This window comes from Struthio camelus, chromosome 11, assembly GCF_040807025.1.
Source record: "Struthio camelus isolate bStrCam1 chromosome 11, bStrCam1.hap1, whole genome shotgun sequence".
In the NCBI taxonomy this organism is placed as follows: Eukaryota; Metazoa; Chordata; class Aves; order Struthioniformes; family Struthionidae; genus Struthio; species Struthio camelus.
In genome coordinates, this window is record NC_090952.1 from 13,394,354 (window position 1) to 13,416,516 (window position 22,163).

Sequence of the window (22,163 nt, forward strand, 5' to 3'; positions counted from 1 at the left end):
TTCTTAGCTGCAGAGAGGGTCTGGGCAAGTCGTCTTGACAAGCGTACCTCCTGCCCTGCAGAACGGGCAACAGGCAGGACCATGGGGCGCAGCTGTTTGCACGATGCAAATATCTCCCAGGGAGCTGCAAAGGTAATTTTGCTGCATGAAGACGCTATTCCTAACCTTTGCAGGGGTCCCAGACCACACCTGCTCAGCCCGCTCCCTTGCCCGTGTCCCCGCGAAGTGCCTGCCCCGAGCCCTGCACCCACACGCACAGCGCACAGATGCTGCACGAGGCCGACTCCTGCCCTCCCACCGCACCAGGGCTGCTGAGTACTCATATTCACTTCTGGCGAGAACAGCAGGCAATAAAAGGTGTAATTTCTCCACAAGCGGGGCTTTTGACTCCAGCAATGGCCTTTCGAGCAGGCCCATAAGCAGATGCAGGACGGGGCTAATAAATCATTTTGCAGTCTCTTCTGTTCGCCCCGCGCGCGGCTCCCCCACGGCGCAGTTTTGTCTTGCCCAACCGGCGCGGCGGCTCTGGGCCGCCGCGGCTGCCCGAGGGCTCGGCGACGGCTTCGCCTCCCCGCGGGGTGTCCCACCGGCACGTTTTACGCAGCCCCCTCCCCGCACCAGGTCTTGACGGCCGCGGCTCAGCCGGGCACATCTCGCCGCCCTGCCCGCACGCCCGGAGACGCCGAGAGCCCCCGGGGCCTCGCGGCCCGGTGTTTCTGCTCGCTCTGTCACTTCGCCGTGGGGCGCCGAACGAGGCACGGCGCGCTCCCGCCCCTGCCCTTCCTGGGGACGGGCCCCCCGGAAACAACGCGCGCCCCCGAGCGGGGCCGCGGCGCGAGACTCCAGCGGGGACAGGGAATCGCCTCTATACGCCTGCAGCTCTCTAGGCGCACGTTCACAGCAGCGTTGCTCCCCTCCTCGACTTCTCCCTGCCTCGTTGGCCCTGGACGGCTACGTATCGCAGGGCGGCACAGCGCGCGCTGCAAGAGAAGCCCGGCCTTGGGAAAGGCCGCTCGCTGCGCCCGCGATAAGCGGACGAATAACAACCGCCTGCTCTGAACAGCCGCCACAAGAGAGAGATCAGCAAACAAACGCATCTATTTACGCCATCGCGCTCGCCGAGAAGCTCGAGACAAACTAATACCCTCGTGTTCAGCCGCTTCCCTTTAACTGACGTACCAGCCTCAGGCAGAGCGCACAGTTCGCTCGCCCAGAATTGGCCTTTTTGTTAATCACTGAAGAAGCCCTAGACACAGGCCTGTTCATTCAGCTCAACAGCTTAACACTAAAATCTCAGTGAAAAGGGAAAAAGGGGAAATTTTGTATTCCTTCTGTACTTTGAATATTAAATGACACTGCCAACGTTGCCTTGGAACGAAACATCAAACCACTTCCTTGCGCAGAGATGTGTGTGATTTAAAAAGAATGACTTTGAGGCTAATTTGCCGTTCCAAATCTCTGGTTTTTTCCCTCTCAAACTCGAGGACACAACATGAACGAAATCAGAGTTAGCCTCATTAAAAACAAACAAGCAGGGTGACCTAGATTCACTCTGCATCTCAGAAGGAAGTGACGGCAAAAGTTTAAAACCTGCCGTTTGGGGCTCCGGGCTGCGGCACATTTGGGTCAAAGTTTGCTGCGATCAGCTCGCGCTTTCCAAAGAAGCTTCTGCTGAAGGGAAGGTTTGTACGGCAGCGGCTGAATTACGCGTGTGATTTGTACAGGCTCTTCTAGCAAACAACTCAAGCACTTTCAACACGTGTGAAGAAAACCAAGCTCTTTCCTGCAATATTTTCACTGACGTGAACTCAGCTGTCTGCGACCGCGGGGACCGGCTGTCCCAGCGAGGGAACGTCGGGGCGTTACGTTAGCTCTTGCTGTTGGCCTGAGCCCCGCGGCAGCCGGGGGCAGCTCATCCCAACCCAACGCAGCGCCCAGCCGTAGCCTGCAGCCCGGCCACGGCGAGAGCAGGGACACAACCTGAAAGGAGCAGCCTGCTACACCCTGGTCCCACCAGCCCAACATCTCCATCAGGACCCATTTCCCTCTGAGCGCCGAATTCAAGCCAAACAACAAGGACGCACATGCACGCACGCACACCCCCAGCTAAGCATCTCTACTCACTTGAATTCAAAGCACCTCCCACTCCCCACCACCTAGGAAATACAGAGGGGATGTTTTATTTTATTTGGCATTTAAAGGGATCACATGGTCTTGTAATGGCAGAAAGCAAGTTATGATTTTTCTACTTTGTAGCTAAAGCGTCATAAAAAAATTAGGTGCAAGCATGTATGTCCACACAAAGCAGGTACAAGAGTAACAACCCACATTATGACAACTGTAGAACTGCAAGTCACCGGTTGCTAGACTGAAATGTTTTGTTTTGTTTTTTAAATAGCCTGATTGACTCCCTTCCCCACCCCCCACCAAAAAAATCCCAGATCACAGAGCCTTGCTCCCAGTGAAAGCAGTTTTGTTGCTCTGCCAAATTAACTGGGCTGTTTAGATGATAGATGATCAACAGACACAAGACTCTGCCCAAGTCATGATCACACTGAAGGAAGAAGATATTAATAAGCTGGCTGGTGGGGTTTGTCACAGCGAGCCGGGAGCTCCGGCGCCGTCGTGCTGCTCGCTGCCGGTTGCTGCCTCCCATCAAAGCCCCCAAACTAGCCCGTCCATGCTCAGAAGAGAAACTCAGGTGAGGCCAAAACTGTTTTACCCCATTGCGGTAAGCCGGGAAGACCGAACTGACACATTTTGTGGCTAACAGCTCTGAAGGGAGTTGAAATGCTCTAACTTTTGAGGAAGAAAATAGTTTTCCTCCTAAATTGCCCAACAATGGAAAAGTTGCTTAAGGTGCTGCTAGTTCAGTGCTTGTCAGCAGGGCAATGAATCGAAGCGGAAAGAAAGGAGAGCTGGAACATGGCAGCCTCCCTGGGGAGGAAAGACAGTGTCTGCAGGACACTGTCTTACTTGTCTGCAGGATCTGCCTTCAGTTAGAGCAAAAGACAAACCTCTCCGCTTCTCCCTGGCACATCCACAGAGCTGTTCAACAGCAGAGGCTGAACCAAAGGGGCTCCTCAGGGCGGGCGGCTGGAGCCGGCCGGGAGCACCCGCCGTGCCCTTCCCTGCAGGAGGGAGACCTCCTGGGGTGGCTGGAAGAAAAAGAGCGCGCTTAGGATTTTTCTCCATTCAGATTCCTCATCTAGTCCCTTTTTTTCTCAGAAAACAACAACCACTGCCTGCTCTTTCCTTCCTGAAAGCCAGTTCTCCTTCAGTTGCTGCTTCTCCCCTCTCCTTTTTGCCTGGAGCCATCACGCTCGACAGGAATCCCACTGCTCCCGGCAGCCAGACCCTCTGCTCCAGCCGGGAGGCGGAGCAGGTCACATCGGCGTCCTGGGGTCTCTCACAGCCCCTCACCTCCCTCTTCTCCCCCTGCTTCTCCTGGCCCCAATCCCACTTTGGGATCCACAAGAGGAGCCAGGCCCATCTTTTGGGCACACCAGGCTCTTACTCAGTTTACCTCAGTCTGTATTTGGGAAGCATTTTTGCAGAGCTCAGAGGGGTTAGTGAAGAGGCCAGAAGAGCTCTCCTGCCTTGCTGGTGGAGCGAGCCCTCCTGGGGTGCCATCACACTCTGCTCTGCTTCATTTTCAGAAAGAAGCGGTCTAGAGAAGCAGAGCAGAGTTGTGAAATGTGGAAGGAGGGAGATTGGCTTGGGTAAGGATCTCATTTTAGCTCCAGATTCACTTTTCAGACTTGACCTGGAAGGACTGACTCCACTTGAAGCTGGGGACACTTATCTGAGCAAAGACTGCAGGGGGACCCCATGTCCCTCCCCCAGACACTCACTTTCCTGCTGGGTCTTTCAGCAACTAAAGACTCAGTTCTGCTCTCAGTAACTCTTAAAGGTTTGCCATCTGGATTTTCGCTCTGCTCCCAACCAGCACCCATAAGTATCAAGAAACATGTGCTTCAACCCCAATAAAAAGGAGTATTTATGTCTTCACAAGAAGGTGAGAACGGCAAACCCCAGCAGTGACAGCTTCCCCCACCAAGCGAGCCTGCAGCAAAACCTCTCTGCTGATAGTTAACTGCCCAAGGAGAGAGTCCCTGAGGCGGCTAAAAACCTGCAGCCCCTTCCCGTTAGCCTGGCCGGAGCAGCTGCTATGCCTGGCACAAGACAGGGAAGCTGCTGAGATGCTTTGGGCACTTTGCCCTCCCCATTCCCCCTCTCCTCGATTTGTATGGCAGTCCACCCGGATCACACGCACGCCTGCAAACATTATTCCTATTCTGCCCAGCGTTAAACCTTAGCTACTTCTACCAGGGCTGGGGGGTAGCGTAAGCCTAGCAGAGCCATGGTGGCTGATCCACCTGTGGCTGCAGCCCCCTGAGCTGGCTTGCGCCCGGTTTACCTGGCCGGATGCACCTTTATTGTAGGGGAAACTCACAGTTTATGCCACTCACCTGTCAAATTCAGTCCTTTTCTGTTGGCCATTGATTTCCAAAGGGAAGGCTGAGATTGCCATGTTTTTCTTGCGCAAGGGGAGAAATAAATATCCTGAGAAAGAAAATAAATGTGGGGACTTTCTTTGCTTAAGCAGACCTTCCCTCCGGCTGACAAACCTTTGAGGAGCCCCTGGACCTGGGTAAGGCTGAAATTGCAACAGTTCACTGATGCTCCCACAGCTCAGCAGCCCAGGGGCTGAGCTGTGGCTCCTGCAAACTTTACACACGTGCAGCAGTAAACCCCTCCCCACAAGCCACCACTACTCACCCAGCGCAGGAGGATGGCGTTGGCATGCTTTGCTCAGGACACTGAGCTCTTCGTTACGCACTGAGCAGCACCTCTGTGCTTGCAGTAATAGGGGCCCAGTTATCCACAGCCATTAGCAAGATCCTGTTTTGCTTCATCCTTATTATGGGAAATAGCAAGCTCAAATCCAGCAGTCATTGGAAAGGTTTCCTCTTATGAAATGCGTTGCTTTTTCCTGTCGATTAGGAGAGGAGAGCTCTGCAGCCCTGTACAAATTGCCCTGTGAAAGCATAAATAGGAGTACACGGGAGCTGATTGCATTCTTAGTGACAGACTTACTTAAAAACAGCTGATGGAAACACAGAGGTCAAGAGAAACAAATAGCATAGTGTGTGATGGTGATCATCATTAATGCAGCAGCACTGAGGAGCAGGAGGAGACGAGCACCTGCGCCATAGCCTGCCTTGGTGGAAGCACGGCCGTTTGCAGCCTCATCCCAGAGCCCTGGGAGGAACAGAAGTTAACGGAGGGGTTACAGCAAGCTGACATCAAAGCCATGATTTTTCCCCCTTGTGAACAGATTAGCTGCTATCAGGCTATTGCTTTGTTGCCTATTAGCAATACGTACCCCTCCAAAAATTTCCACAGAAGAAGATAAACACGCAGGTTTTTCAACTCCCTTCACTGACCTGGTCCCAGCCACCAAAGGGACTTTGCCATTGTCATCACCCTCAACAGCCACAGGGTCCTACTTGCATTCCTTTTTGTGGTGGAGAAAGGGTTTACGCTACAGGAGCTGGAGCCTCCTAGGTGTCAGACCAGGCCTGTGAAATTTGGCACTGGTCGGGAAAAAGAAAACGACTCCCACCTTTCAGTGTGCTCCCACCAAAGGCTTTGACTTCACCAGATGCTTCAACATACATCCAACTTGCCGCAAACAGCTGTGGTATTCTTAAGCAGTGAGTGATCGCAATTTGAGGGCTGAGTTTATACATCAAACCTTTAGTACGGTGACTGGTAAACAAGCACACACCAGCAAGCACCTCTGTGCAAGCAAGAAGAGAGATGGGGGTTTCACACTGCCAGCAGCCGCTCACTCGCCTAACCAGAAAAGACAAGGGTGTTTAAATTTCAGCTGAATCTCACAAGAAGTCATGTCTCCCTGATGTTTGCCCGCTCCAAAAATAAAAAATAAGAAAGTACCTGAGCATTTTAACCATCCGTCTTGGAGCTGCTCTCTTCTGCCCTTGCAGACCATGGCATGGGGTAGCCTCTTCTGAGCCCTTTTCCTGCCAGACTTGCCAGCTCCTCCCAAGCTTGGGCCCTGGGTGCCCGGGGAACAGGTCTACAGCCCACGAGCCCAATCCAACTGCTGGTTCCTGCCAGTAGGGCAAATCCACGGCCCCTTCCTTTTGTGGAAGAAGGCCATGATATCTCTTTTGTCTTCAGGTTGGTCCCTGTTCAGTCAATGAAGGGATTCTTCAGGAAAGATAGATTTCCAGTTCACTTACAAGCACCCACCTCAACCAGACTGCCTTATTTTCCTTCTAGGATCTGCAAGCAGAGCTACTGGTGATTAATTTCTGTTTATTTAATATTGTTAATTTAGAGGCATCAGAAAGCAGCAGCCTGACAAATTCACCATGCTTTTTGGCTTCTAAGTCAAGCTCTGCCAGCAGACGTTTTCAGTTTTGGTTCTCAGATCTCCATTACAGTCTGGTCTCAAAACAGCGAATCCACCAGCCCTCCAACTGTGTATGTTAAACTCAGCAGTCTCAAATCTGTTACTCACGATCCACAAGTTTCCCTTGCTTTTCACGAGCAATAGGTGTCCCTCAGATGTTTCATTCATTCCAGGAGAGCGATATTCTTCAGATATCTTTAGCACAGTTTGATGCCTGTTTTTCTCCTTGTACCTGATTGTATGTAAGCAAAGGATAGTTCCTCTGATCCAGCAACGTTAACAGTCTCGTTCGTCAGTAACTCCATTTGCCTTCATCACAAGATGAAAATTGTGCTCAAATTTCTTCTGCTTTTTGGGGAATTCAAGTAACACTGAATTCCAAGTGCCTTTTGTCCCCTGCTGTGTTTAATTCTGTTCCCTCAGTTCTAGGTGCGCTCTTCTCTTTCTACAGACATTGCTAGTCTCAGGTTTTACGCGAACAACGAGAAGTGAGACCTGTGGTTTATAACTAACATAATATTTTACTTAAAGTTGACTATTAACTTTAGAGGAAAGAGACAGGAAGAAGAGGAAAAAGGGAATTGCCTAACTCAGGCTCACTCCGTTTGCCTACAATCCAGCTAGAGAAAGCACGCTTGGAGTTTTAAAGTAAATTATGAACTTTTACATTTTGTTTTAAATGTACACAAGCCTGTTAATTTAACATACAGATAGGGAACTTTAAATTAAATATAAATTCAACAATGAAAACAGTTGTCAGAGATATTTAAAGTTTTTTTATATATGTTTTACATGTGCTTGTTTATATAAATATACACACATGTATGTGCATAGACATGATTTATCAGCCATATATACACATGCAATGTGAGATGTTGCTATGGTAATCTTAATTTTATATTCCTTACATTAAGGAGAAGACTGTAAGTTGTTTGGCACAGAGACTCTCTTTTTGTTATAGTATGTGCTGCATTTAACCCAGTGGGACTCTGATCTCTGCCTTGCGGAGCTATTGAAATAGAAATAACTGCTTACAATAATATCACCATCACTATACAGTGACCTTGGATGCAGGTTCCTTTATAAAAAGAGAAATAGAAAAAGGAAGGAAGAGGCAGACAGAAAAAGAAACTGCCCGTGCGTGTTAGCATGGAAATACACCGCGCGGGCTTTGACACGGGCGCGTCATGGCCGCGCGCGGAGAGCTGGGGAACAGAGGCAGCGCCGCCGCAGCCCGCGGCACCGAGGGGAGCAGAGCCGCCCGCGGGACGCGACCCCTGCGGGGCTGGATTAACCACTCCGCAGGACGGCAGCAGCACCGGGGAGCGGACCTGGGGCCTGCTCCGAATTTCGTTTTACACTGACGTGAATCAGCAGCGACTCTGCCAAAGCCAGTGAAGGTACGCGGGTACCAAAAAAGCTGAAAAGCAAAGCTGGGCTCCATCACTGCCAACGCCCTGCCGTGACCGTAGCGAGAGGCTCTCCATCTGCTCCGCCGGCACCCGGCATCCCTGAGGCGACGTGCCAGGACGCGGGGACCTTCTGCCTCTGCCAAGCGCTAGCACATAGCCCGCAGGGGGCACAGCTCCCACGCCCGGGCCCCAGCGAGGGCTGCGGGGGCTTTGCTCTTTACCTTCCCTCCGTGGGGAAGGCTGGAAATGAGTTTCCTCAGGCTTTCCAGAGCCACAGGAGAAGCTGTCAGGAGATTATTAAAGTCGATCTCCAGAGCAGCCCAGCTGGTGCCTCTAAGGAGAGTCCCAGTGCTGTTGTACCACAAAAGCAGCAGAAAAAGTGCAGTTGTGGACACAAGTTGTAGAACTTTTTTCTGTTCAATGTGGTGGACACGTTACAAAGTACAGCGACAGGAGGGAGCGGGCAGCGCTAACGTTGCTCATAGGCGGGCAAGGGAGATGCAGCACCTTCAGCAGTCACAGGGATGGTCAGTGGCAGGACAGGGAACCAAATTTGAGTCGGAGCCTAATGCCTTAACTTCTAGACAGTTGTCTCTTCACCCGACCCACCTGCGGGCAGCGTGAGCAAGCAGGGCCCAAGGAGCCAAACGTGAAACGGGGAACGAAGGAGCCAGACGGCACCCGCAGAGCCTTCCCGACCTCCTCGGCTGAGCGCCATCGGAGGCAGGAAAAGGGCGTTACTGAGGCCAGTGTTAGTTTGAGTGGACGGAGAAGCAAGCACTGATCAGCACAGTAACGCTATTGCGGGCCTCGGCTCCGGTGGCAGAGCCGCCAATCTGCAGATTGGCGGCTCTGCCAGGACCTGCAAAGCTGGTGAGAAAACCCCGGCAGGTCCTTCACAAACACAGGCCAGGAAAGATCACAGCTCTGGATGCTGAAGGTGCATCCACTGATCATCTTTAAGCAAAACATCTGGAAACAGCTCCTCCTCACAGGAGCAGCAAGGCAAAGTTCAGCGTTCTCTGTGTCTCCTGCAAGAGCTGAAAGGCACCACAAAGGCAGAGAAACCCCCAGCAGAAAAAGCATCAGAGTTAGCACAGCCACGAGCGCGAGAGGAGGGACGTAACTCCCGGAAAGGAGCAGTCTGCAGGAGAGAAGGCACAGCCAATCCTCACCCCTGCCTGGAGGGCACCGGGGCATCGCACAGGGGTTTATTAGCCTCCAAAAGCCAGCGGGACCTGAGCCCCCTCCTCGTGCGAGGAGAGATGAGGGCTGAGAGCTTTTGATTGCAAGAGGACTGGCGAGTTGCTGAAGTTGGAGATCTGTAAAATTTGTGGGCATGTCACACGCCCTGCAGAGGGAAACGCTGCCTTGGATTTCTGGTGCAAAAACCCCTCACCTGAGATCAGCTTTCTGGGGCGTTTGTTTTCTCCAGATTGATGATGTTTACAACTCCAGGCGTCTTTTCATTCATTTATGATCTCTGCTCGCGAGCAGGTCTCTTTGGGACATTGAGTGACAAGTATTGTTCCAGTGCCAAGGAGATGGGCCTCTCAGCTGCCTGTGGCAGGCAGATCGGTGTGAAATCATGATTTATCTGGAGTTAAATTAAGTTATGTCTCTCTTCCCTGCCTGCCCTGGCAGTGGCTATATGCAGGTACGCTGTATTTCTTCCTCTAAAAAGGAAGACATGGGGCCATTTACCAACAGCTAGAGATTAGGAAGTGCCCCAAACATAAACGCCAAGACAAAGCTCATTTGAGCATGTCTGAGGCATGGAGCTGACAAGTGACAAACAGCAGAAGCTGAGTTCGCTCGATTTTGGCTTACGCAATTGTTTGGGGAATCATGGGAAGAAAAAACAGGTGAATTATTGTCAGCTGCAGACTTAAACAAATGGAGACTTCAAACAAAATTGCATTGCTTAGGCATTCAGACGGGGAAATATTTACCTCACGTGCAGAAATAAATGTTATAGTTTATGAGTCATATAAAACCTTTTATGCTGAAAATCCCCCTCTGGATGAGGAGGGGGATATTTCTCATTGTGGTCTTGATCCATTCAATTTATTTGCAGCGCAAAACGCTCAGCAGGGCTTTAGTTTCCAGAAGGGCTAGGGACGGAAGGGACCCTCGTCGCGGCGCCTGCCCGGAGGCCGCGGCCGGCTCCGCGCCGCCTCTCTCCCGCCGGGCGCGCGGAGCGGCCGCGGGGCTCTGCGGCGGCAGAGGGAGGAAAACGCTCCTGCGCCCGATTCGCGTGGGTCTGGGCGCCGGCGGCTCGGCCAGGCAAAACGCGTCTCGCGGCGCCCCTCGGCCCGTTGGGACAGGCGCCGCGACCACGGCGGCCCCCTGCTTCCCGGGAGAGCGCCGCTCCCTCCGTCGCGAATGATGTCTTTGGGAAGAAGCCTCATTTTTCACCAGTCGTATTAGGAGCGCGGGGATGGACGACCACCGCGTGGCATAACCTTGATAGCCAAGAAACTCGGTGTACACAAACGTGAGTCTTAAAACGGCTCTTTCTGAGAAAGATTAGTGTGCGGGGGGGGGGGGGGGGCAGCCTCATGATAGGCCACCAAACAGATTCGTATTTGGAAACGGAGACTTTGCCCCAAGCCACCGCACCCGCTCTCCGTAGGCCTACGGACGGCCGCTTCTGCCCGCAGCTCCGCTCTGCAAGCCCTGCTTGTTCTGCCGCGCGGCCCCGTGCCCTCTGGACGTCCAGCGCGGCAGCAGATACGCGCAGAAACGGCGCCAGGCTGCCAAAACCAAGCCACCAGCTCCCCGGCGGCCTCCGCAAGCTCCCAGCCCCGCTTGCACGGCGAGGGAGGGAGGGCTGACGGGCCGGGGCCACGTTACCCTCCCTCTGCCTCCTCCAGCCCCTCCGAGCGCAGGCCTTAGAGGGGAGAGAGCAACGCGAAGGGGCCACGAGGCGGAACCGGCGCCTTCCACGGAGCGACGCCGCAGCCGCAGCCAGGCCCCTCCCGGCGGGGCGGCCAGGCGAGGGCCGCAGGCTGCGCCGAGCGGGCGGCAGCCCAGCACCGGGGCGCGCAGCAGCGCGCAGCGACGGCGTGCAGTGCGCGGCAGCTGCCTCAAGGTGGCAAGCCAACACTGCGGTTTCTAACGCATGCAAATAGCCGCGCGGGAGGGAGAAGGGGCTGCCTCCGAGCAGAGGGCTATATTTTCTTCGCAGGCCATGTAATGCCAGAGCAGGATTTAAATTGCAGTGTTTATCAAACAGGTCTGAGCCTTCTCCTTCCCTCTGCTCTCTGTTAAACACTGCCCATCTTGCAGAATTTCCGTGACTTTTTTTTTTTTTTTTTTTGCCTTGCTCCTGGTACTGCATCAGACCTCGAACCCAAATGCAAAGTCTGAGGAAGAAATTGCAATGCATCCATTGGCACCAGGGAGCCATACAGCTAGTCTGTGCTGATAATAATTTATCCTAAGCCTTCTAGTGGCATTTTATGTCTTTTTGCTGTAGTGCTATTACAGCTTTGATTACTCCATTTTTATGTTTGTCAGCACAGCATATGGGCAAGATAATTTGTATTCAAAGTATTAAACTGGTAATGTAAATTATTAAAGACCCAATTCATAAAAGCCTTACACACCATATGCAGATTCCTTCCCCTGAACTCTCTCCTCCTTCTCCCCCCCCATTTTGCAAACCGGACTCGCAGCAATTTGAGCAGAGCCAGGACTGCCTGCAGCCCAGCCGTCATCCCGCGTGCTCCCTGCGGCCACCTCCCTACCCACGAGGGCACGTTGGGATCCCCTCGATCGGTCTGGACGGGCTCAGGATGAGGACTGAGCGCCTTCCCCTTCCCGCCAGTGCTGCCCCGGTCCATCCTGTGCGCGACCCAGTTACCCCCACGCACCTGTCAGCCCAGCTCAGCTCAGCATCTTTGAAGATACGATAAGCAAGAAACGTTTTTTCCCCTCCACTTTTCCCCCTTGCTCTCATTTGCCTATTGACCACCCTCTGAAGGGTATAAGTCTTTCAGCGCAGCCGTCCAGCGGAGGCGTCGGAGGGGGCACACGGACCCGCCGCGCCGTCTCTGCCTCGTCTCCCATCTCGGGCTCGGCGCACGCGGGGCCGACAGCCTGTCGTTAGCTTTGCTATTCAGACTCCGTGTAAAGGCGAGCCGTAGGCCAGCACCAAACCCTGCTGACACAGGGCTGCTTCTCCCCGAGCGCCCTGGGATTTTACCAGGAATTCAGCAGTGGCTCAGAAGGGATGAGGGGGTGAAACCTGCCCATCCTGTGGGGAAATTTGGCTTTTTCAGCTGTAACCCCTGCAATAACGGACAGCTAGCTCCTGTAGCTGTTTACCAGACCATATACAGTAACATCATGTTGAGCAGATGCTGTCTTCTGTTTTTCTCATTACCAAGATTTACTGCTTATAAGCTTATTATTGACTGAGGCTTTAGCCTCTCTTTGGGGTTGAGGACAAGGGAGATGCTGCAAGCAGGAGCTGCTGAGTTTGCAGCGTGCCCCCAGCAAAGCCTTGGGGGCTGAACTGGTGCTCTGAGGCAGAGGAAACCTGGTTTTGGAGGAGGTGGCCCAGAGCACTCCCGTCCACAGCCGAGAGGTAAGCCCGGGCGCTGCCGAGTGCCCGGTCCATCCCGTCCGAGCAGCTTCCAAAGGTGGCTGAGGACCAGCGGGGCAACCCTGGGGCTCTTGCTGGGTGCTAACACCCTGCTGAGCTGGCGGTGCTGCTGAAAGACATCTTAAAGCAGAGCAAGATTTGGGGCTCTAACGCCTAACTTCACTTATTCTGCTTAAAATCATGCACATCTAATAATCTAGGCTCCTTTCACAGCACACAAAAGCTTTGCCAGCGCTGACAGGAGAGGTTATTAGGAGTATTGTCCTTCCAGACAGCAGGCATCGTAAATAACAGCCTGCAGCATGCCTGGCACTTCACGTGTATATACATATATACGTATATAGTCACTGGGATTGTTAAATACACGACCGGGGGTCATTGTGCAGTTTAACTCTCCTCTGTTGCCTGTGGAAATTGGAGAGAGAGACCTCTGAAACCATTAGGAGAAAAGACCTCCTTGTTTCATGACTGTGACTTGGGCCTCTGTCTCCTGGCATTCAGGTCACAGGTGTCACCAGGGTTGCTCTTTTGGGGGGGGGGGGGGGAAGGAGAGTTAAGCAAAATAAGCCCAGGAGATCCCTGCTGATAGAGATGAAGGCATGTGGCTGCTGGTGTCCAGAGGCCCTGAGGTGAGACCTGGGCCCACCAGGTCCCACCACCCGCAGACCTGCCCTGGCTGGCTGCCCCACAGGAGGGCAAGCATCATCTCTGTGTCCCTTACCCAACTCCTGCCGTGGGGCCATCCCAGGGAAGGGCCCCACGCAGGAGGAGAGCCCAGCCACCGCACAGAGCTGGGTGCCTGGAGCAGATGGGGTGTGGGAAAGGGAGCCAGAGGCGCTGGTGGCACCAGGGCTGCAGGAGCCAGGACCAGGGCAGCATTTGGAATGGCTCTGGGTCCTTGGAGCCCAATAGCTCAGCGGCCCCTCGGGATGCTTTTTGGGACAGCCCACCCTCCCCTCAGTGCACACGAGGGGGCAGGAGCAGGGCAACCGCTGCAGAGACGCAGTGCACGGCCAAGCAGCAGGGCTCAGCTTGGCATTGGTTTATGCTGTTGGCGCAACCACATCCTAACGCTGTGTTTCCGAGGAGGGCGCACTCGCCCCTCCGACCGCAGGAGGAAGGGGAGGATTTTATACCACCGTGGGGCTTCCCGAGGTTTGGCAGCCAGCCTCTCTGGCGGGCCCACAGGTGCCCTGGGGGAAGGCACACCACTCCTCCAAGCCTCTGCTTCTCCATCCGTAAATTGACACTAACTACATGAATCACCTCCCTGCTCTCTAGTACACTGCTGCTGAGCAAAGGAGCAGATTTATTTCTTCAGCCACGTACTACCTGTCATGCATAAACTGCTCTCATCATCATCTCTCTAAGCTCATGCAGAGAAATTATAAAGATATCATGTTTCATGCCCAGTAAGACACAAAGGCACCCCAAAAGTAAAAAAGCTCCCGGTACCCACAGGAACTCAGCTCTGCTCCCCCAGTTAGGCCTTCAACAGGGACCTGTGCCTCTGCTACAGGCCAAGCTGAGGTCCTCCGCCACCAATATGGAAAAAAAAAAGTCAGCATCTTCCAAGAGCATCCAGGTAAAGCCAGGAGAGAACACTCCCGCCGATCCCGGTGCCGGGCTGGAGCGCAAGGAGAGTGCCAGGCGGGCCACTGATTTTAGGCTAAGCCCATGGAGCAGCAAAGAAATCTGTTCTTTCAGCGGGGACAACGGCAAGGCAAAGCACCGAGCCACAAGCAGCCCGCACCGGCATCCACGAACATCTTCGAGCAGGGCCCTAAGCAGACAAACCCAGCAGGGAGGCGGCAGAGGCTCTGACGAGACTCACACCTCTGAGGAGAGGGTCACAACCTCCTCGCCGAGCCAAGGTCTAAGCAAAAGCCAACTGCCGCTGTCACGATGCCGGGAGAGGCGAGGGACCGCTGAGGAGCTCGGCTTGCGAGCCTCAGGAACACCAGGCAGGCACGGGAAAAGCCTCGCTCTTACACCAGGGTTTGTTTGGACATGGAGCACTTCTGATTTCTGCCTGGCTTTCGGTTACTCGGACTCTTCCTCTTACCAGCATCTGATGGCAGCTGTGCCAGGTACAGTAACGCTACAGCCAACTGGTTTAAACTTTCCAAGTTAAGAGAAGGTGTTAGGCAAACGAATGCGCGCGTAGTTTCAAGCATAACTGAAAACCTCCCGATTCATCCCGGAATCGCTCTGCTCCACCGCGGAGCTGCTGGCGGGCAGGACGCTCGCTCGCCCGCTGCTCCGCGAAAGGGGCCGATGCAGCAAAGGCGGCACCCGCGCCCAGTGCTCCCGCCCACCCGCCTGCCTCCCCGCAATGCAACCTCCTCCAAAAACGCAAATTAAACCGGGAGCTTCGTGCCTTCGCTCTGTCCCCAAACCCTGTGCGTCTCTGAGGCGACACGGCTTGTTTGGCAGAGGCGGCACTTCAAACGGCCCCGGCGCAAGCCTGCAACAAGCTCCCGTCTCAGTCCTGCTTTTAATTTCCTGGGGGCAATATTTCCAATAGCGACTGGTGTATATCTGTTGACCATCTTTTATTAACACACTGCCTGGGGTCCCCAGCTTCCCCGGCAACCTGCTTCTCTCCTGCAGAATTCGATTTTTTTTTTTTTTTAAATTAAAATTCTAGCTCTTATCAACCCAAATGTGTCCCAAAGCACCACCGAGCCCAGCAGGCGGGCAGGAACGACGGCGCTCACGGCCGCATGCCGGTGCCACAGCCGCTGGCCCCAGGGCGGGCGCAGGGGGCCTCTGGCCGGGCAGAGGTCCCGGGGTCTGGGTGCCGGCGGGCCGCAGCGAGCGCGGACCCGGTGGGGACTCCCACCGCAGCCCTGGCCGAGGGGGCCATCGCGAGGTGCCGTCCGCGGCTTTGCGGCGACATTCGGGTGCGAGCGGGTAATTCAACACTAGCTCTGCAAGCCTGTAGCCACGCCAAGCCATGCTGGGCACGGTACAGCTATGGCCAAAATTAAAGCTGCCACAAGCGGGTTGTCCAGGGAAAGGACGGAAACACGAGCAAGCGAAGCGCTGGAGATGAAGGATGACTGAAGCAGTGCACACCCGGAGAGGCACAAAATGACTGCTAAAAAAAATTATTTCGGTTATTTTTGTTCACAACATTTTTGGAACTCCTTTTTCAATATTTTGTTTTTAAAAAGTAAAAATATTTTTCAACTCGTCTTTCATCATAAAATAAGAAAAAGAAAAAAAAGCCCTCAGCCATCTGTCCCCAGGCAACGCGCTAGAGCGCACTGCTCTGCGCTTAGTGCCGCCGCTCGCCGCCCTCATCCCCCTCCGGGACCGCCACACACCGCGGACGGGTCCGACGCCGCGGGACGGGGGCTCCCACCGCACTGGCGCGGCTCTGACCCTCCAGCGGCCGGAGCAGCCTGCAAATCCTGCTGCTTTCTCTAAGTACGGGAACGGCTCAGAAAGACTGGTTTTAGTTTCTCTCTTCCTTTCTTATTCGTTTGCTTTTCTAACGCATTCTGCAAACCACAAACGACTGCACATGCTGGCGGCAGTCCCCGCTCCCAGAGCCGGGTCCACGGCGCTGGCTACGTGGCGCGAGCAAGGGCCCAGGCATCCGCCGCCTGCTTTGGAGAGCGAGAAACGGCAACTGCGATCGGCAGAAAGCCGACACGAACCCACGCGTGTCGCGCTTCCCCCCAAACCTGCAAATCGAGGACGGCGGGCAGCGGCGTTTTGTGCAAACCAGGGTCATAAGCCCGAGCGTATTCCTTAAGCTTGTAGGGGGTGGGTTTTTAGTGCTCGGTCTGTGCTCGTAATTGGTGTTTCATTAAACGCCCAGAGCTTTGGTAGAGAGGGTGGGGCACTTCATAAATAAAAACAGTAATTGCTGTTGCAGAATATACCCACAGAGAGCAACCGCGATCCCATCGTACTGCTCATTTTTGGCGAGGATAACCCATATAATGAATACAAAAAACACCCCAACAGACAAGCTAAACAGCAGGCTTCCAGATGTCCACACAGCTCTCCCATCTCAGACTCCTAATCCTCTACTTTGTCTGAGCTCTAGCTGATTTCTGATGCATTCAGATTATCCAGCCAGCATAACTGCTAGTGAACATCTAAATGTTTTCCCCCTTCCATCTCGTGTTTCACCTTGAAGGAGAAGCACTTTACTGGGCCCAGAGCCTTCTTGATCAAGCCAATTAGTCTAACGCACAAGCAGAGAATAAGACCCAGCAAAGCCCAATGGCCTGTAAAATCCCCAATATTTCAAGATGGGTGGAGGCCAAATATGACTGTTTTAAAAAAGAAAAGAGCGAGCAACCAGAGGACCGGCCTTCCAACTCCGTTAAAAAGAGAACGCAGCAAACACAGCTGACATGCAAACCACTTAATGCATCGTAAAGGAAAGTTTACAAACAGAGCAGCTATAATTCCTTCTATAACACTGGAGGACCAAAGTTTGCAAGGAACAAAAGGAAATGATTAACAGGGGAAATATGCATAGTACAGAAAAGACTTTTTAGTCCAAAAAGGGATGTCCATATTTAGAAACGCTCAATTCCTGTTGTCAGGGCCCTGCTTTTTCCTGAATGCGTTTCTCACCCCCCCCCCCCACCCCGAAAGAAAGAAGCCACAGAGGGAGCCTGCGCCCAGCTGCATCGCACACACGCAGAGACCACTTCTGTGCCCCGAGGATCAGGAGAGAAATGCAGGGGTGGGGGAGGAAATCCTCATCACTTTCCTATTTAGGAGACGAGTCCCAGCCGCGGGCTCCTCCAGCGGAGCTGCCTCTCACCATAGGTACCCGAGACCTCGCGCAGGGGAAGCGCCGGGGCAGGGGTAGGGGCAGGCCAGGGCGGCCGCTGGTCAGGCCAAGGTCCGAGGTTCCCCGCAGGAAGCCACCTCCGGTCCCCACAGGGCAGGAACACATATGAAAGTGCTTCCCGTCCACGCACTCGTTCACACCTTCTCTCACCCTAGAGCGGCTCATTCTCCTTCCCTGCCACGAGAAGTTGCTACCAGCCCACTCAAATAAATACACCGGGGAGGGGCGGGGGGGAACAACAACAACAACAAGACCATACTTAGGTCCATGACAGCAACGCCTCCAGACCTGTTTAACTGGCCATAATCATCTCCAGGAGAGACCTGAGCACAAGCAACGGCAAACATTTTTGAGACCACCGGTTCCCTTTCATCTACAGCAGCTACCGAATCTTCTTTCCCGGGGATGGCTATGAAATACAGCACCATATGGTCCCTGCAGGGAGATGCTGCAGGCTGGGGCTACCACGTGCTGGAGATGCAGAGGCTGAGCCGGCCCCTCGGCCCCGACGCACCTCCTGCTCCTGTTTCCCACGTCCATCGCAACCGCCCCGCTCCACGCGCGCTGGCCCGTTCAGCGGACTCGCGCCCACCAACGGTTAAAGTATCAAATTAGCCTCCACCCTTGCCCCGACGCCGCTTTGCGCAAAATCTCGTGCTAAGGGCAGCCTTAGCTAGCCTAAAATAGTACTGAGCAACAGCTCACATCAGCTGAAAATCCTCCCTAAAGCGCCCAACTAGCGGAAGAACTCCAGACTGACCTGTCCCCAAAGTTGTGGGGGAAAACAAGCCTCGGACAAGGCACATGAAGGGGTCTGCTCGCCCCCCGGGGTGGGGTGGGGGGTGGTGCAGGGCGCACCGTGCAGCACTGCACATCCGCGCCCCGGCCCCTCGCTGCACGTGGGGCAGGGTGCTGACCGCAAACGCCGCGGGAAGAACCAGAGAACTGGAAAGGAGGAAGAAAAATGGATGGTAAAAAAAGGTTTTTAGAGCTAAAAGACCTGCTGTGATGTAGCACCTGAAAATAGGCTTTGTGGGAGCATTTGTTGGGGGAGGGGGAGGTTTTTGTATGAAAACTTAAAGACGAGTCTGAACTGCTGTTAAAGAGTTGGCTTTTTTGAAATTTCTCCTTCTGGTAAATTAGGATTGTCAAGTCTGATCTTTCCTGGGTTTGTGGGAGAATTTCCCGGTGGTCTCGTCAGATAAGCAATCAGGCTTTCATTGGGCAGACGAAGGGCTGAGCCTTTAGCAGAGCCCCCTCTGGCTTTCCACCCCAGCACAGCACGAGAAAGGGCCAACCACAAGCATCGCTGCTGGCACCTGGGCTCAGCTCCGCAGCTGGCCAGGGGGGACCCTGAAATAAGCCACCGCTCCCAACTCACCCGGAGCGACAGCGGCACGCGAGGAGCATCGGCTGCCAGGGTTCACCCCAGCTTCGCTCTGCACCGCCTGCTACCTTCTCTCGTTTCTTCCACCTTCCTCATTTCCCCTATGGTTTATCCCAGAAGGTTTCTGCTGAGGCTCTTCTTACTGTAGAGGTGCAACAGGAATCAACAAAAAAAACAACCCCAAAACCCTCACACATTCAGAAAAGTCAAGGGCCTTCTGCCAGCTGCCCTCAAAGTTCAAAACACCAGATCTGGTCTATCCTTTTTTGTTAGGCGACTCTCCAGGGTGGGGAATCACCGAAGAAGGAAATGAGTGACAGCGAGGAGCAAGAGCTCTTCATTAGACAGTTTAACACTGTTTTGTCAGGTTTTATTCCAGTTGTAGGCAAGCGCTTGGAAGGCAGACTTCTCTTTAAGACTTTTACTGGCACCTTCGTCTTTGAGCTTGGTCTGAAAAAAGCTCCCAGCAGCTTGGAAAAATTAAGTTACTATACAAGGCAACGAAATAAGCCAATTGAAGACGCAGCACATGTTTCCTTTTGCTCGCCCTGCTATAGGGGAGTGACCTTTGGCAGAAGCCAGGGCACGCAGCTGCAGGTAGTAACACCTTAAACAACTGCAGAAGCAGAGCCCAGAAAAGATCCCCAGTTCCACCTCTAAATAAAGAGAGCAAAACCTGACCAATATATTTTTTTCTCAGAAGTTCTCTAATAGCTCATAAAGAAAACCGGGGGCCAAATTGCCCCTGCTCCTACCTTTCTCAAGCCTCTTTTGCAGGATCATGAGTTATTGGTGGTACATCCCTGGTAACACATAGTAAAAGAGCAATCGCAGGATAATTACCTGGAGGCAAGACACATTTCTCTCATGCTATCCTCCAAACCATTTCAACCCTCTCCTTGTATGAATTTTTTAAGCTGACATACAGCAAATCTTAAATTTCACCAAAAAAAAAAAAAAAGAAAAAAGCAGTTAAAAACACTTAAAAAAAGTGATGAACTCTTGCAATAACAAGGACAGACAACTTTGGTCAATATTAGAAAAAGAGCCTTTTCACAGCTTGAAATACTTCAGGAAGCTTTAAAGGGGAGGGCCTGGGAAGAAATAGCTACTTTCTAACACAAGATCTTCCCCAAGTCCCCCCTTACACAGAGTCTTGTCAACAGGAGCTGCAGAGGTGCGCAGCACCCCTGCAAAAGGGCTGCTCCTACACCAGGGGCATCCACCTCAAAGGGAGATCGGGCACAAGGTGCTTGGTAAAGCTGTGCACTTCAGGGCTCAGAAGTCATCAAACACATTCAAAACTCCCAGTCCCATAGCAAGGCTCAGTTGCTAACTGTGATTTTTCTGGTGGGTGGATCCAGTCAGCAACATGAAGCCCCCCCACACCAGGGGACACAATTACAAGCTGGGTATCCCCTTACCCCTGTTAGGGGAGCTCCATCTCTCAGCACCAACAAAACAGGGGTTCACCCAACTCGCTTACATACATCACAGCTTCCAAAGGGCTCAACACCACCACAGCACTAGGATTTCTAACCCAAACGACATCCAGACTCTGTAGTCCTGGACAGATCACTCACCCTCTCAACTTAACAGAGAGAATAAGTCTGGTTTACTTATTTCCTAGCAGTTTCCACAAGGCCATGCCACCTCCAGGAGCAAAGCAAGGAGGGACTCACCAGCCAGGGAGGCATAGTGGTCAGCTACAGGCACCTCCAGCAGGGCTGGTGTTGCTTCCTTGTGCCTGATTTAAGGACCCAGGTGCAGAAAGGCACTTGGGGGGAAGCTCTCAGAAGCAGATGACTCAAATAAGGTCATTAGCACAGGCTAGGAAGCCGCCCCTCATTGGCATCACGCTTTACCATGTAGGTATCAGGCCCATCAGAAGGGTTAGATGTTTGCAGAGCACTTAGATGCAGGTCGCCAAACCCAGATTAGGCAGGGGTAGGAGCGTACCGAGCACCAAACCAGAGCCCCAGTCAGGAAAAAAGGATGGTGTTTCCCAGGACCTGGAAATCCCAGCCAGGCACGCTGGCTATTTAGCCCCCTTTACCCTGCAAGATGAAATATGTTCAGAGAACAACTGCTCAATAATTGGGTCTCCAGCACACTTTCTTTTACAGGGCAGCTGCCATTCACAATTCAATTTATTACATTAAAATCTGGTGCAGCTCTAGGGGAAAGAAACAAGTACGTCACTTGCTAGTCACCAAAGTTCGCACCTTATCTTACAGAAGAGAACAGGTTTGGGTTCAGACTCATAAAGGTGAGCATGGAGCTTGCCAGAAACCAAACTCCAGTGCGATCTTGCGGCCATAAACGCACACTGTCCAGGCTCCAGCACCAAGCAAAGCCAGCCAGAAGCTCCCACTCAGCTGCTTCTCCTTGTCCAAGCTGCTCTTCCAAAAAATCTCAGAAAAGGAAGGCTTGCTTTGTTTTTTTCAGGGAAAACGGGGGATCGTTTCTCCACCCCACTAATAGCAATGTGGAACGACAGCCCGAGCGAGCAGAGGGAAAGCATTAACACGAGATGTCTGCTAGCATCTGGCTTTTGGCTGGAGAACGGATGCAAAAAGCCTTTCACCCGCCACCTCGCAAGACAGCCAACAGAAACCCTCACACCTAGCTGCTATTTCAACAAGGTTTATTGGGAGTAAATAAAACTATCTACAAATTAGCTGTTCAAAGGGAGCAGATACAAGAGACATATCCCTAAAGCAGACTCTCACCTTCCTATGGAGCTCTGCTAGAGCTGAAGTTGTCTGCTGCTAATTGATTCAATATGCATTTGGACTAGGATTTTTAATTAATTTTATTACAGAAAAATTAATGTGCAGCTTCCCCACAGATGCATTAGGAACCCGACACAAGCAGCAGAAACAACCCTGCAGCACGGCTTCGGTTGTGGCTGTTTGCAGAGAGTGGACCTCTGCATTAGCGGCAGGGCTTACCCAAACGTGTTTCTCCCCCCCCTCTAGGTCTCCTGTTCAGCTCACGCTCAACATCTACCACGTTTCAGCTAAAAATGGAAATGTTTAGGTGGCAGGAGAGCATAACTCCCCTACCTCCCCAGGTCTCGCTACTATGTTTTTGGGCTTACTTTCAGAAGCGGCAGGCTCTGGCCCTGCACCGGAGCAGAGCTGCTCTGCAGCCCGGTTCACCCCATCGCCTGCCCGTTCCGTTTAATTTCCGAAGGACGTGGTGCATTTCGGTGGCAACCGTGTCCTCAAGATTATAGTTCTGAGTGTAAACCTAACCGCTACAACCACAGAAAAAAACTACCACAACCCGGTGAGCGCTGGCCTGCCTCCGCGCCCCAGCACCGCGCGGGATCCAGCGCCAGCAGCCGCTTTCCCCCGAGCAAAGCCCTGCAGCTGGCCCATCTCTCTCCCAGACACCCAGCGGTGGGAGCCCCCGTCGGCACCTGCCTCCCCAGAGGCGCCAGCGTGGGTTTGACTACCGCAGCCTCTTCTTTTTAA

The 22,163-nt window shown here is 53.2% G+C and overlaps 1 long non-coding RNA gene across 1 annotated transcript; it reads right to left on the reverse strand.

Annotated features, from left to right (window-relative positions):
* Positions 1 to 1,068: 1,068 nt before the first annotated feature.
* On the reverse strand, positions 1,069 to 6,968 carry LOC104142196 (uncharacterized). Its single transcript, XR_693669.2, has 5 exons — positions 5,965 to 6,968; positions 5,630 to 5,862; positions 4,783 to 5,041; positions 4,473 to 4,566; positions 1,069 to 3,158 (listed from the first exon to the last, which is right to left on the reverse strand). It is a non-coding gene; the product is annotated as an uncharacterized lncRNA (long non-coding RNA).
* Between the last annotated feature and the right edge of the window lie 15,195 nt (positions 6,969 to 22,163).